The sequence below is a fragment of the Mesoplodon densirostris genome, chromosome 10, assembly GCF_025265405.1.
Source record: "Mesoplodon densirostris isolate mMesDen1 chromosome 10, mMesDen1 primary haplotype, whole genome shotgun sequence".
Classification (NCBI taxonomy): domain Eukaryota; kingdom Metazoa; phylum Chordata; class Mammalia; order Artiodactyla; family Ziphiidae; genus Mesoplodon; species Mesoplodon densirostris.
The window spans coordinates 30,764,701-30,776,894 of NC_082670.1; the positions used below are offsets into that span (position 1 = coordinate 30,764,701).

General features: G+C 38.9%; 1 protein-coding gene across 6 annotated transcripts in view; it reads left to right on the top strand.

Moving 5' to 3' along the window:
- SUPT3H (SPT3 homolog, SAGA and STAGA complex component) overlaps positions 1 to 12,194 on the top strand; it is a 440,959-nt gene that overhangs the window by 321,867 nt on the left and 106,898 nt on the right. The window lies entirely within an intron of this gene.

Genomic DNA, 12,194 nt, shown 5'->3' on the forward strand with positions numbered 1-12,194 from the left:
TCAAATAACAGTTATGATACATTTACTCATGAGTAAAGGCTGATTTAAATTTGGGCACCGACATCTGAGGATGGGAATTTCATCATCAAATATCTTAATAGAAACCATTTTGTTAAATAACCATAATTATAGGTTTTACATTTATGATTCTAGGGGATTTTGCTGTTCTGCATTCTTTGAAGCCCAAGAGGCTGTCATAGCATTCAGGCTGCTTGCAATACTGAATCTAAGTACATCCAGGGCTTCTTCAGGAGATAAGGCCCTACAGGATTTCATCTTTCCAAGGTTTTGAACCCACAATTATCTTAAAGATGATTTCTGGTTTTGGTTTTTTTAAAATTAGGTACAGTTTTTTAAGGTAAGTGAAAATAAACAATTTTTTTAATGTGTAGACATTTCTGCTTTTTCCTGTTAATAATTTAGGAATTTTCATTTATTATATTTGAAACAAAAGCAATTTGGATAGCTATGATTTCTCTTGTATTCTCATTATAGTCATATTTGGTCAAGTCTGTTTCTGGGTTTTTTTCAGTGATCACATCTTGGCATAGTCAGGAAGTCCTTTTCTTTTTGTTTGGGGTTAACTCATGCTTGCAGCTACATCAGTCTCTGTGGCAGGTTTCTGTTGATGAACTTGCTCATTTCTGACTCATGAAAACAGCTCAGCCAGTTATGAGAAAAGAAACGTCAGCTTTAAAATGATTAAGAGCATTCTCTTCAGGGGAATAAACAATTTAATTTGGTTTTGTTTCTAATTCTAACTCAGATGATGTCCAGTTATAAGAGCATATTTTTCCTCTATAACATATTCCCTTGAGAATTTTTCCTAGATTGGTGACTTTGTTTCTTCACTGGTGCATAATGTAATAGACTTCATTATTCCTCTTTTCAAAATTTCTTTTTTCTTCTTTTTTAATTTTTAAAGCATGTGTGACTCAAATTTATCGTTAAACATGGTTTTTTGTATCCCTATTTATCTCACAGTTTGTTTACAGCAGTATTTTCCTTCAGTTGAAAATTCCTAAATGAAAAATTTAACCATCTTACTAGAATACCTTCTTACCTAGAGTACTTAAGGTTTACTATATGAAGTGCCAGTTTTCTTTTTTGGCTACGTTGGGTCTTCGTTGCTGCGCACGGGCTTTCTCTAGTTGTGGTGAGCGGGGGCTACTCTTCGTTACGGTGTGTGGGCTTCTCATTGCGGTGGCTTCTCTTGTCGCAGAGCACGGGCTCTAGGCGCGTGGGCTTTGGTAGTTGTGGCACGTGGGCTCAGTAGTTGTGGCTCGCGGGCTCTAGAGCACAGGCTCAGTAGTTGTGGTGCACAGGCTTAAGTTGCTCTGCGGCATGTGGGATCTTACCGGACCAGGGCTCTAACACATGTGCCCTGCATTGGCAGGCGGATTCTTAACCACTATGCCACTAGGGAAGTCCTGAGTGCCATGTTTTTAATTGTTTTATAAACTAAGAGATTGAAACTATCAACATAAATTATAGGAAGCGGAGACTGTGAACTGGTTATTCTAATCCATCACTGAGCCAGTTATCTCTGCTACTTCTCAACTTTTCTGGCAGCAGTAGTGTAGCTTTGAGATAGAGAGTAAGATTCTGATGAGAGGGAGGGCAAGTCCTGGTGTATTGGTTCAGGAGGGTTGAAAGAAGCAGCGTTTGTTGTGGTCCCTGTTTTCGGAGCTCTCTTTCGTCCGTCCTCCACAGATAAGCCTGTTGTTTTTGCAACAGACCATGATGTCAGAACCAAGGAGGGATTTGATAGAAATGACACATGATTCCATTTTTAAAAGGTCACTCTGACTGGTATGTGGGGATGAGTTGTTCCTTCAGTATCATGGTCACCCCATGAGTCTCACAGGTGAAGTGGCCTCTGTTTTGAAACCAGATGTAGAGGCACAGTGCTTGTTCCTTGAAGGGCAGGCAGCATAGGATAGCACAGTGCTTTTCAAGTTCTGCCCTGCAATATTTGGAGTTTCATTGAGAAATATCTGCAGAGGAGAAGGAAAATTGGAGGACTCTAAGACTCCTTCACTCCCGACTATCACCTCTGCTTTACAGTTTCATTAATGAGGATTCATTGTAAAAAGAGCATAGACTTTGAAGTGAGACAGACCTGGGTTCAGAATGCACGTGCCTTACCTGCTTAGCAAACTTAGATAAGTTACCTAACGTATCTGAGCCATAGATGCTTCATTTTAAAAACAGGGATTATATCTGCCCATTGAGATTATTGGAAGAATTGAAAGAGAAAATGACGCAGTGTGGCACCCACACATAGTAGTGGGTCAACCAGTGTTAGTTCCCTTCGCCTTAGACTAGTGGTTCTTAACTGGGTGTGATTTTGCCCCCAGTGGGACATTTGGCGATGTTTAGAGACATTTTTGTTTTTCACAGCCCACGAAGTGGTGGGCAAATGCTATTGGCATCTAGTGGGTAGAGGTCAGGGTTGCTGCTAAACATCCTACAGGGCATAGGACAGACCCACAACAAAGAATTATTCAGCACAAAATGTCAATAGTGCCAAGATTGAGAAACCCTGCCTTAGAGGTATTAATTTTTATATTTTAAAAATACAGAAAAAAGTATTTATGGGTTTGTTCCACTAATATTTATGAAACACTACTATGTGTCAAGCTCTGTAGAGGCTGTGAGGATTTAGCACTGAATAAAATAGGTATAGTCTGTGCTGTCAGGGAACTTACATTCTAGTTGAGGAGAAATAGGCAATAAATAAGTATATAATGTTATTGTGGCAGATGGTAGTAAGAGCTATGAAGAAAAATGAAGCAAAGTAATGGATAGAGAGTGACCTGGGGGAGCTGCTATTTTATATTAAGTGGCCATAAACTGCTTCTCTGATAAGGTGACTTTTGAACAGAGACCTGATAGAAGTGAGGGAGCAAGCCAGACAGTGATGTGGGGTTAAGATATTCTGGACAGAGTATGATAAATGCAAAGACCCTGGTGTGGGAATGTATTTGGCATTTTCAAGAAAGTTCACGATAGGCCACTGTGGCTACAGTGGAGTGAGAAGGGCAGTGGTAGGAGGTGAGATGTGAGAGTAATAGGGAACCAGATGACGTTGGGATTTACAGGCCATTCTGAGGATTTGGGCTTTTCTTCTATGTGTGGTGAGAAGCTGTTGGAAGTTTTTGTTTGTTTTTATTTTATATTGGAAGGAATAGATACATGGAAGTTTTGATCATAAATAGCATGATCTGATTTTCATTTTTTAAGAGATCACTCTGGCCATTGCTTGGTGAGTAGATGGTCAGGGGTGGGAATAGGAGAGGAGGAAGAGTGGAAGCAGGAAGACCCACTAGGAGATGATCACAGTAATCCAGAGGAGAGATGATGAGGACGGCTTGGACCAGAGGAGTGGCAGTGACAGTGGAAGGGCATGAAAAGTAGTTTATTCCAGATATATTTTTAAAGGTAGAGCTCATGGAAAACAATAATTCAAAAAGAGTCATGTACCACAGTGTTCATTGCAGCTCTATTTACAATAACCAGGACATGGAAGCAGCCTAAGTGTCCATCAACAGATGAATGGGTAAAGAAGATGTGGCACATATATACAATAGAATATTACTCAGCCATAAAAAGAAACGAAATTGAGGTATTTGTAGTGAGGTGGATGGACCTAGAGTCTGTCATACAGAGTGAAGTAAGTCAGAAAGAGAAAAACAAATACCGTATGCTAACACATATATATGGAATTAAAGAAAAAATGGTTCTGATGAACTTAGGGGCAGGACAGGAATAAAGACAGAGATGTAGAGAATGGACTTGAAGACACAGGGAGGGGGAAGGGTAAGCTGGGACGAAGTGAGAGAGTGGCATGGACATATACACACTACCAAATGTAAAATAGATAGCTAGAGCTTCCTGGGTGGCGCAGTGGTTGAGAGTCCGCCTGCCGATGCAGGGGACACGGGTTCGTGCCCCGGTCCAGGAAGATCCCACATGCCGCGGAGCGACTGGGCCCGTGAGCCATGGCCGCTGAGCCTGCGCGTCCGGAGCCTGTGCTCCGCAATGGGAGAGGCCACAACAGTGAGAGGCCCGCATACTGCCAAAAAAAAAAAAAAAATAGATAGCTAGTGGGAAGCAGCTGCATCACACAGGGAGATCAGCTCGGTGCTTTGTGACCACCTAGAGGGGTGGGATAGGGAGGGTGGGAGGGAGATAGAAGAGGGAGGAGATATGGGGATATATGTATACATATAGCTGATTCACTTTGTTATAAAGCAGAAACTAACACACCATTGCAAAGCAATTATACTCCAATAAAGATGTTAAAAAATAATAATATAAATAAATAAATAAAAATAAAGGTAGAGCTCATGGAACTTGCTTAGAGGGAATTAATCAGTGAAGTGAACTAAGATAAAAAGTGTTATTTTCACATATAAAAAAAAAATCCTTGGTGAAAACACTTAGATGTATCACATAGTAGCAACAAAGGGAAATTCCAAGGGGGACTCTCCCTTGTTCTATGCAGAGTTCCATGGATCCTTGAAGAGGATGGTGAGGGCCATGCTGCATTGACAGGCTCCCTGCTTCACAGGATTTTATTTTAAAGGTGCCAGACTTTCCCACTATATAAGTGAAGCCAGCCTGCGTTCAGTATGTGTGTTGGACTGCTTGAGAATTTGGTTTTGACTAAATCAAAATGGAAAGGTCTGCAGCTCTCACTCAAGGTTAAAGAGAAAGTATGAATTAAATTTTGTGCAATAGTTGCTTTATATACATATTTTCCAGTTGTAAAGTTTTACCCTAAATGACCAAAATATTTAACTGTATCCTTGTACATTTGCTAGACTCTAAAGTTATGTCGACTCATCTGGATATTACATAAACCTATGAGAATTTTTAGGAATATTATTCAGAATACCTAAAGAGCCTACATATATTAACCTGATATGTTCACTTTTGGATATACAGCCAAATAGAAACCACAAAAAAGGGTTATAGCACCCTCAATCAGGAACATAAAAAAGAAGTCAAGCTTCTATCACTTTAAAGAACTAGTTTGGGCAGAAACTCACATAGCTTTTTATATTATTTGCCAACTTAGTTATTACAGAGCATGTTTACAATTTCAGGAAAACATCAGTAAAAATTAGTACTAATACTACGTGAGGGTTTACAACTAAACATGGGATTAGGTTGTTTGGTACTAAGTTATTGAAAAAAAATGATACTTTTCTTAGCACACATTTTATCCCAAGACAGGAAATATTTTATTGGGAACAATTCTCCCCACTACTAGTTTAATAAATTCAGATTAAAAAATTTGAAGCAGGCATTACCCCAATTTAAAGTGTAGTATTTTGATTTTTAATAACAACTGTATTTTCCTTATATAACCAATCATGCTCATTCTTCATACTTTAAAATATATAGAAAAGAAAAAAAACTCCTATATTAACATTAATATATTTAGACCCAAAGAGTATAGACCCAAAAAAATCCAATATTTTGAAACAACTCTATTATGAACTAATGTCACAAATATCCTTTTGTGTATTTCTCAATCACTGATGCTTTGTACTTGCTGAGAATTACTCACTTATTTTTAGCACAAAATTCCTTTTAAATCCCTTGAATGTTCTCCTAGAGTCTACAGCTATTTCCTTGGGAAACTTCATACAGCTATTACAATACATTCTTAATACCTTGGACACATAAAACTGGTGGATTATAAAAATCACTCTGGGGGAGCAAATCAACACTAACGGAAACCTTTATTTTTAGGCTAGGAAATATATTGTATTTTTATTCAGTTAGAAAATTCTGGGTCAAACTTAAATGAACTTCTGATTTCAAGATTACATCAGTCAGAATTCCGAGTTGGCTCCCTTAACATTGCAGTAACATTCTCCTCTCCCTCTTTCACTCTATCTCACAGAGAACATATATCCAAGCCTCTGCTATCTCTCTGTGATTTTCTGCCTCTTGAGTAACCACTTTGATTATTTTACTGCATATGGACATATATTTAATGACCTTCTGTAAGGCAAACAAGATTTTTTTTTTTTTTTTCTCGGTACGCGGGCCTCTCACTGCTGTGGCCTCTCCCGTTGCGGAGCACAGGCTCCGGACGCGCAGGCTCAGCGGCCATGGCTCACGGGCCCAACCGCTCCGCGGCACATGGGATCTTCGCGGACCCGGGCACGAACCGGTGTCCCCCGCATCGGCAGGCGGACTCTCAACCACTGTGCCACCAGGGAAGCCCAAGATTTCTTTACTTTCAAAAATCTTTTCTTTCCTGATTGTAATTCAGTTAAGAAAAAAAATTTTAATTACTGCAATGTGTACCTGAAAAAGTAAAAGTTCCCTATAATGTAACCCCCGAGATTAATACTATTAAAAACATAATGTATATACTTCCAGATGTTTGCATACGTGTATGTATGTCGCATGTGCACGCTTGTGTGTTTAAACATAAATGGGATCAAGGTACATACATTCTGATTCTCAACTTGCTTTTTTCAGTTAATACGTTCTCGCAGCTATAATCTCTGAGGGCAGACAGAAGTAGGACACCCAGAAAAGTGCAGGGGTATCATTATCTAGAAGAACATGTGTGATTCGGAAGAGAGGAATCAATGAGACCTGGAATCTTGAGGGAAAAGTTGCTAGAGGAGATGGTACTTATGCTGAAAGGGAAGGAGTTAAATTACCATGGGGATGGAAGAGGGGGTGTCCAGCACCATCATGAGGGAGGGGCAGGGGACAGCAAAACATGGCAGATGTGACAAAGAGTAACCTTTGTGCCAAGGTCTTTTCTCTTTGTTTTTACTTAAAGTAATTGTACCCAGATGAGTTGGGAGAGTTAAAATATTTGGAAGGAACCAGCAGAAACCTGTTGCAGTACTCCAGACCCAAAATGATGAGCACTCCAGTGGGCATTAAAAGCAGGGGAATCTACCAGATGTTTTGAGGGAGACTCACCTACCTCTTGGGTAGGGGAATCTAGTACATTACAAACTGACCCAGCAAGCCGAGCCAGCACTCACCTGCGTACCGGGTTGCCTCTGCAACGATCCAGATAAACCCTAAAACCTTTTTGGACCTCATCTTCCTTATCTACAGTGAGTTGGGGGTGTATGAGGTTTCCAAGGTGCTTCAGCATTCTATCGCGTTTACTGATCTGTGAATATCCTTCTGCTGTGGACCACAGCATACATGAACATACATAAACATTCCACAGTTCACATGTTGTCACATTGCTGGATGCTGCTGCAACCACTCTGTATGAAGTTTTCAAGTTCAGCAACCAGTTCCTGCCTAACATGAGGTATTTGGTAGATTACCATTGACATTTGGCCTTTTCCATGCCGAAAGGACTTTGCCTTTCAATTGTAAGACTTCTAAGTGTAATCAAAGTAAGATTTTTTTTTTAATTCAAGGTGGAAGTGAAAGCAGATGAAAACTTTCATCTTGGTTTAAAAGTTATGTTCTGTGATTCTGTGTTGCTGAAGAAAGTCATGTGTCTTGAGAAGCTGCCAAGAGATACGCCAGCACATAGTTTCTATAACCTTTACGTATGCTTCAGTGAAAGCATGCAGAGAATTTAAATGAAACTGCATGCTGCAGAAGTAATCCAGCCTCATACCTCAAACTGATATAGGCAGGGGCAAATGGTGGTTGTCACTGCTGTCCTTGAAAGTATTTTTCAAAGACACAGCAATTTCACATCCACTGACATAAAAACTTTTCACTAAAAATTTAAATTAACAATTATATACTGACAGACTGTTATGTTCAGGTATTGAACAAACAAATTATACTACCTACTGCATTTGTAGGGATATTTGCTCCCCTGTTTTCATTTAGGTAAGACCCAGAAAGTAAGTTTATCTGACATGGAATTGTGCCTTCTGTTTTGCAATAACCAGAAAGGCCCATAACCTTGATAATGAGATGAATGACTATAGTATAACTATTCTCTATTACCTTTTTTTTGAAGCTGTTTCAATTAAATTTTGAAATATTATTGGGTATTTGGAAAATTTTAGGAATAATTCTTTCAAAGGTAGTGCATCCATGTATGCCCCTACATGGTAATACTTTGCTATGTTGTAGTACTAGTAAGGTTCAATTTCAGAGAAGCCTCTGAGTTCTTAGCATATTTTTATGAGCGTTCAGAAGCACTGCTGATACCTAAAGAAAGCAACGAGTGGGTAGAAGCTCCAGATTAAGCAGAAGACGAACTGGACTTGCAGATGCAAAAGCATGAGTAAGCCAGAGATGACCTGACATGTATGTGGCAGTCTGAGATCATCCTCATCGCGCGGATGTTCAGGAAGAATAAAAGCTGTGATTAACCTGATATGGTTATTCAGTGATACACCTCAGAACAGGTCATTCAAGACCAGCCCATGCCTCTTTATTAACTGTATACTTTAATTTTTTTTCTTTTTTTTACTTCTCTACATCTGAGTGTGCTCAAGCTCAACTTCTGAAATGGAGCTATGAAAAAAAACTTTATCTTAAAGTTTATTGTGCTGCTCTATGCAAAGAGTAGGCATTGTTATTCAGGTCATGCTATTTTATTAGACTTCTGATTTTTTTCCCTCTTGAATCTTTTTCCAGAGATTTCTTAAAGTTCCAGGAATAGAAAAGGACAGCCACTGTGTACTTTAGTGTGAATTACAGAGGGTGATCTGAAGAGAGGCAGAAGGGAGGTGGATTTAGGACAACACAGAAACTAAGAGCCAGCCTTAGTTAATTGTTGGCCAGTGTCTTGTTTTTTATGGGTCTTTGGCTTAAAAAACTGTCTACCCTCTCTGGAATTTGTACAATTTGTTTACAAATATTACAGTTCCTGCTCTGAGATCAGCCATCAAGGATTTATGTGCATTTCTTTTGCCTCAATCTACCCATCCAGCTGCCCAGTCATTCAGCCAGCCAGCACATGTTTACCGAGGCCCAGGTAAATCCAAGCTAGGAAATCTCAGCCAACACTGAGATTATAGAAGCAAAATATAGTTACTATCTTTGAAGAATACATGGTCCATGAAGATTAGGTATTTTCTGACTTTCCCAGTATTTCAGGTGATAGTGTAAGATCAGGAGATAATGTAATCAGATGCTGAATGATTTGGATGCTTTTATGAGACCAAATTTGTCCCATTTTTTTTGGTTATTTGAAACAAGTCCTGGGGAAGAGAGAGGAGTAAACAAAAACTAGCATGAGGAGCGGATCTGAACCATCCTCATCATCATCAAGTCCCAGTTAGTGTCTCTGATTTCCTGTTGAGCACACTTGACCGTGCTGTGAATAGCATGCATGCCCAGTGACATGCAGTGTATATTCTGAGGACATTAGTAGGAGTGCTTCCCAACCTCTTTTATGTCATGGCACGCATAGAATATGATAACATTTACCAGCCTGGGGTTTCTGCGGCCTCAGCCTTGTGAGGCATCCAGAAGGTTGAGGGGAAACAGTATCCCTCCACACCTGTGACATGTTTGCAGCACCCCCGTGTACTGTCAGTTACCTTACAGTTTGTACACTCTGTACTAGGCTATCCCCAGATCTGCCTTCTTTGCTGATCCAGGGCCTCACTAATTTCATTTTCTTGTGAACAGTTTGGGCATGTTAATTACAGTGGCTCCATAATACCTTTTAGTAAGATAATGCATAGAATTTAGAGGATCCCAAAGAAAAATATTGGAGTAAAAAATTATCTGTTAGAGACAGCTCTTTATAATGAAAATAGGCTTCCTCAAGGAATTGAGAGTCCTGGGCTTCAGTTCTAACTTGGTCACCTTTCACAAATCATTTCCCCCCGAATCTTAATTTCCTTATCTTTAAAAGAGAGAGATTGAACAAGATGAACTTTATGCTGCTCTCTAGCCGTGATTTTGTACTGCCTGTAAATCTTTGCTGTTGAGTCAACTGCTTCACATTGTGTGTTTGCTGTATGCTAGGCACTTGGTGAATAATTTCTACGCATACCCTAGTAGCTTCACGGGGCTCCCGAGATCAAAGGTTACTGCGTAGAGGCTAGAGGACTTAAAATACATCAACTTACCATTAACGATGGATACATGTCATATATTTGTCCAAACTCGTAGAGTGTACAACACCAAGGGTGAACCATAATGTAACCTGTGGATTCAGGGTGATAATGATGTGGCAGTGTAGGCTCATCAGTTGTAACAAGCACACCACTCTGCTGGAGGTGTTGATGATGGGGAGGCTGTGTGCGTCGGGGAGCATGGGGTATTTGAGCTGTCTATACCTCCTTCTTAATTTTACTGTGAACCTAAAACTACTCTAAAAAATAAATCTTTAAATATGAAAAAATAAATAAATAAGATAAAATATATCAACCATCTAAGCTATCTAAGAATGTATACAGAAGCCAAATCTTGAATGTCCAATTTTTGGAGGAAAGTTAGTATTAAGAATCTCCTTAGGAACTTTCTTTTTCTGTAGTCATCTGATTCCTTTCTGTCTAACATGTGTTTGGTAAATGAGGCTGCCTAGCTGGAGAGTAGCAGAGAAGACCTGGAGGAATGCATGGGTAATGAAGGATTGGCTGCATTATAGCCATTTGCCTACATCATAGACCAAGATGGTAGCATTTGTTTATTCCACAAATGTTTTATTGTTCATTTACCATGTGTCAGATATTTTTTAGGAGCTAGAAATTCAAACCTAAGAGATTCCTGCTGGAGTCAGACACAGACAGTCAGATGCACATACAGACATGCATACGTAATATGTACATACATTAAAGATATCAGTCTCAGAGGTTTTTGTTTTAATAAACACATTAGTAACTGATTTGTCATGTTCAAAACACGTAAATTATCCCTTACTTCCTGTTTTCCATTAGCAAACATTTATTGAGTCATGTATCAGATACATTATAAAGGACAAAACTAAATCATGCATTCATATATCAAAAAATACTTCTGAGTACATAAAAAGTTATCCAGTAATATACCCTTAAGGAAACATGATGTTTCAGATACACACACAACAGGATACATGTACACATACAACACATACATATACCTGCACGTGTGTGGGAGTAATATTTACTTGTACGTGTTCAAAAAGGATAGTTGAACCTAGAGGATAAATAAACAAGAAGTCTGGGTTTGTGTCAACACATATATGTGTTTGTGAATATGTGTGGAGGAGGTTAGGAAGGAAAAGGTGGAGGGGAGAGAAGGAAGGGAAAAAATAATCAGTGGTCTTAGAAGGAACCACAGTAGTTAGTAAATTTTGCCTTAATTCCCACCCCCCATCTATCTTTTCTCTGTGGAGCTGCAGCTAGTGTGCCATTATTCATTCAGCTGATAGATTATTGGAATTAAATTGTCTACTCACCCAAATCAAACAAGAGGAAAAAGAATAATTTCAGTTTTAAAAAAATATAAAAATATCCATAGACGTTAGAGGTGGTACTTATGTATTCCACCAACTGTGATAAAGAAAATTTGCTGAAAGTCCTTCCAAAGCAGAAAAAAAATTTAAATCTCAGGGAATTTATTTTCCTTTACTGGCCAGAAACTCATTCCAAGAAGTACCAGCCTGTCTCATTTCAAAATGCTTCCCTTGCCAAGGAAGCGGAAGCGGTCATATTCTTTCCCACCAAACTATGGGTGAATTATAATTATCCTACCTCTTGTGGGACAATGAAGCAGCAAACATCTGCTATACTGAATCCAAAAACCCATGAATGAAACTATACCAAACTGTGAATCATACCTGGACTCAGATTAAAGGATTTGTGTTGTGTTTACCTTTTTCTTTATTTTCTTTGCAATTTAAAATATGGATTTGTTAGCTCTGGCTCTGTGTTCTAACTGAGGGGAAATATATGGATTCCATTCGTTGATTCCTATTTTAACATTGAAAAATCCCAGCTTTAAGGCAGATAGGCAATAAGAGTTCATAACAAATTTTCTGTTTGATTTGTTACACCTCACAGTTTTCTTTTTCTTCAAGAGTGTGGTACAGTTAAAGAAAATTTAGAAGTGCACAGTCTTAAGGAGTGAGGTCCTTTAGTTTTTTCTTCCACTGTAATAAAAATAACAGAGGACTGGAAAATGGTTTTTAAACTTTATTTCTAAAAGAAACAAGCTTCAAAACTACTGTTATCATAATTTTATGTATCATGGTATTTATGGTGGTACTAAACTATTCACCTAGAGTA